This window comes from Lactuca serriola, chromosome 8, assembly GCF_051521515.1.
Source record: "Lactuca serriola cultivar US96UC23 chromosome 8, Lser_US96UC23_V15, whole genome shotgun sequence".
Classification (NCBI taxonomy): Eukaryota; Viridiplantae; Streptophyta; class Magnoliopsida; order Asterales; family Asteraceae; genus Lactuca; species Lactuca serriola.
The window spans coordinates 26,544,299-26,548,898 of NC_136415.1; the positions used below are offsets into that span (position 1 = coordinate 26,544,299).

General features: G+C 39.1%; 1 pseudogene; it reads left to right on the plus strand.

Moving 5' to 3' along the window:
* Positions 1 to 413: 413 nt before the first annotated feature.
* LOC145066740 (callose synthase 5 pseudogene) lies at positions 414 to 1,010 on the plus strand (annotated as a pseudogene).
* Positions 1,011 to 4,600: the final 3,590 nt, after the last annotated feature.

Below are 4,600 nucleotides of genomic sequence, written 5' to 3' on the forward strand. Positions count from 1 at the left end.
GAGTTGCAATTATCCAATGCATCGAAAAAGACCAAAATATCCCCACACTGAGAGCCAAATCTGTCATCAAGTTCTTTTGAAAGATCTCCATCAGACATGAAAAACTGTAGCAATTGTGCCCTTGAAGGATCCTTTATGATGATGTCTATGATATCAACAGCTTTGGAGACTCCACATTCATTAACATAGCTATCAACACTTTCTCTTCTCTATCTTTTTGCTCGTTTTTTCTTTTCTTTCCCATTTTCTGTTCAGTCTTGTCGCGCACACACAAAAACCATCTAGGAAGTAGGACGACGTTAGCTCAATGGTAAATTAATTAATATCTGTATATATATATATATATATATATATATATATATATATATATATATGTATGTATATGTGTCTAACAGTGTAAGTGTCTAAAGAAAATGACAAATTATCTTATGTTTCAGATGGTGATGCTTACTGTGTATGCGTTCTTATACGGGAGATTATATCTCTGTTTAAGTGGATTAGAAAAAGCGATTATTAAATCAGCAAAGATGCAAGGAGATAAAGCTTTGAAAGCAGCCATGGCTTCTCAATCTGTAGTTCAACTTGGTCTTTTAATGGCGTTACCGATGATTATGGAGATCAAACTCGAAAAAGGCTTCAGAACTACACTCGGTGACCTAATAATCATGAACCTCCAGCTCTCCGCTGTCTTCTTCACCTTCTCTCTTGGAATCGGTGTTCCGGCGAACAAAAGCTGGGAATCGTGGTGGGAGGAAGAACAGGACCACCTCCGATCCACCGGTACAGTCGGTCGTCTGACGGAAATCCTCCTTTCTCTCCGATTCTTCATATACCAATACAGTATCGTTTACCACCTCAAAGTCGTCCAAAACGATAAATCAATCTTAGTGTACGCTCTCTCATGGCTCGTAATCGTTTTTGTTATCGCATTATTGAAAATCGTGTCTATGGGTAGAAAGAAATTCAGCGCGGATTTCCAATTAATGAGAGCCCAATCTAGTGGAGTGTGAATGAGTTTTTAGGGTTCAATGGTAGTAACGATGGCTTAGGGTTTGCAGATGGTGGTGTGGGGGTCGTCGGTTGATTTACAGAGAGATATGAAGTCGAGAAGAAAAGACGAGATTGACCCATCTGGTAATAAACGGACTCGGGAAGCTAAACAAAATGACCCGAGATTGACCCATCTAGTAACAACGCTATTGATGCCATTCCTTCCATTTTCGACTGTTCATCCTCCACTTCCTCTACTGCTACTTCTTCACCATCTTCTATTTTTTCTGTATTTAGACTTGAGAGTATAATTAGGGCTTTTTCTAACAATTTCAACATCGAGTGGGAGATATGGTGGTTCCAGTAGGTAGAAGTGAGGGAAGAAATAGGCAGCAGTCAATGTCGGGAGGGGGAAGGAAGGAGCGTCCATAATTTGGGCAAGAGGGAAAGGAGAAAAAAAAGGAAGGCGGGATTTTTAATTTTTTCAGAATTTCATTTCCCCCTACTGTTAAAGGATGGAACGCGCGTTCCATTAAAAATTATAAAGCGACATACTTAGACGACGCGCATTTTATTATAGGTGCCCTCCGTGTTTTTTTAGACACTAATTTAAGGGCGCTCAATAATGCGTGTCTTCTATCCTTAAAGTTTTTGAAGAGATGACATTTTTCTAATGTCACTCTCCTTTCCGTAACATAGATCAATGAGCGTCGTATTTTGCGCGTCGTAAAAGGCTTTTTTTCTAGTAGTGTTATAAGTTAATAATATATATATATATATATATATATATATATATATATATATATATATATATATATATATATATATAAGATCAAAGTCGTCTTACCGCTAGTACGCCTCATTCATGAAGCCAGTCTATAAGGTGGGTATAAGGTTGTTGCCTATAAAATGGCAACTTAATGGGTGTCCACTCTCACCCACCGCTTGCTTGACTGGTGGAGGGTCGTTAGCCGAAGGGGTAGGGCAATGACTTAAAAATTCTCATTAAAAGTATAATGATTATTATAAAGTAACTAAATGTTTTATAAATTCCCATTCTTAGTTACTTTAGGAAAAATGTGAATAAGGTGCTAATCCATGAAATTACACTCTGCACCTTGTTTAAGTCGTTGGTGGAGCATGTGTGGTTTACCGGCACACTAACTTGGACTTAACAAGGAAGGCAAAGGGTGACTTAAGGTTTTTCATGAGGTCGGAAGGAGCGCGTGTGGTTTACCGGCACAATGATTAAGTGAAAAACATTAAGGGTACCAAGTAATTTGCATGGTTACTTCACACCTTGTTTTGTGATCCTCGGTATCCCAGTCACAAAACATGAAGGGCACTCTCGAGATTGAAACATGCCATTGAAAAGTTCAAAGAATCTAGGAATTTCTAAAAGCCAAATAAAACCTAATAATTTATATTTCGTTTTCATGGTGGAAATTTGTGAATCGTCATTCACCTACCTTTCAAATATGTTATAACTTGGATTACGGCATCCCTCTTCTAGGTTATAATATATTGTGATTGGATCCTAGCCTTAATATTACATTTGGGTGTTTTATTAAGGACTATCCCTATATCTAAACTAAACTTATTTTCTTCTTTTCAGATGTCTTCCAACAATGCTACTCCTGGCTCAAACCCTACTGGCTCCTTCTCTCTCATGAACCTTTGTGGGAGAGTCATCTTTGATGGATCCAACTTTAATGACTGGATAAGAAACATCAGGATGGTCACTCGTTACGAGAACAAGGAATATGTTCTTGACAATGAGCTCAAGGTGTCTGAGCCAACTGCTACTCCTGAGGAGTTTGCTGAATATGAGGCACATGAAAGAGATGCTACGAAAGTGGCATGCATCATTATGGCCACCATGACAGCCGAGCTCCAAAAGTCCTATGAAGACTACTATCGTTGTGAGATGCACCAGGATTTGATGGACCGCTACCATCAGAGTGCTCGTCAAGAGCGATATGAAATCATCTCCTCTATGATCACAACCCGAATGAAAGATGGTGAACCCATCACAAGCCACATGTAGAAAATGCAAAGGTATGTGGATCGATTGATGAAGTTGAATGTGAACTTCCCTGAGGAGTTAGCAATATATATTATTTTGCACTCCTTACCTTCATGTTTTGATCAATTCCGCATGAAATACCACATGAATAAGGAGGAAGTTACACTTAGCAAACTTCAGGGACTCCTAAAGACCGCAGAATCAGGTCTTAAAGGTAAGTCGGTTGTGACCACTCCTGCTACTACTCCAAACTCAGCACCTGTCCTAGCAATCGGGAAAGGTGGAGGGAAGAAGAGAAAGAACCCTTCGAAGGGTACTAAGGGTAAGACTCTTGATGGCTCCTCCTCTAGCGGAACCAAGAAAGGTTTCGTTACACCTTCTTCTGATCCCAAAGAGGCTGAATGCTTATACTATCACGAAAAGGCGCACTGGAAACGTAACTGTCCAAAGTACCAGCAAGATTTGAAGGATGGGAAACTTAAACCCAACCATGCAGGTATTTACACTATCTCATCTAATAATTCACTCTATTCTAACTATTGGGTCCTTGATACCGGTTGCGGTATTCATATTTGTTCTGAATTGCAGGGACTAAGAAGAAGTGAGAATGTGGAGCATGGAAAGATAAACTTGATCATGGGGAATAGGAAAGTTTCACCTGTCACCAAGATTGGAGTTTATACTTTGTTGCTTAGTAGTGGATTTACTTTAGATTTGAATAAATGTTGTTATTCGCCAGAAATGGCAAGAAATGTTATTTCCTTTCATGCTTTGTATAAACAAGGTTTTACCTTTCCTTTTGATAATGAAATTGGTGGAATAAATGCTTTCTTTAATAATGTGTTTATGAAGTTGTGTCTATTGTAGATAACTTAGGAAATAATGTATTGTGTATTGATTCTACTAATGATAATAACTTGGATAAGGCATCATTATGGCATTGTCGTTTTGGACATATAAGCAAGAAACGCATAGGCCAACTCCAAAAGGATGGAGTCTTGGAGTCATTTGACCTAAAGTCAGATGATAGTTGCGAATCATGCTTACTTGGAAAAATGACAAAGTCTCCCTTCACAGGTTCTTGTGAGAGGGGTGAAGGTTTGTTGGATCTTGTACACACTGATGTATGTGGACCCTTCAAAACTACCACAAGGGATGTTAATCGTTATTTTGTGACTTTTACAGATGATTATAGTAGATATGGATATGTCTACTTAATCAAGCATAAGTCAGAGACTTTTGAAAGGTTTAAAGAGTTTAAACAAGAAGTCGAGAATCAATTGGGCAGGAACATTAAGATGCTTCGATCTAATCCTGGTGGTGAGTATCTTAGCACTGAGTTCCTCTATTATCTAAGGGAATGTGGGATTGTCTCACAATTGACACCTCCCAGGACACCACAGTTGAATGGTGTAGCTGAGAGGCGTAATCGAACCTTGTTGGACATGGTTCATTCCATGATGAGTCGAGCTACCCTACCAATCTCATTTTGGGGGTATGCCTTAAAGACTGCCACCCATATCCTTAATCTAGTCCCTACCAAGAAGGTTGCCAAAACACCTCACGAGATGTGGACTGGAAAAG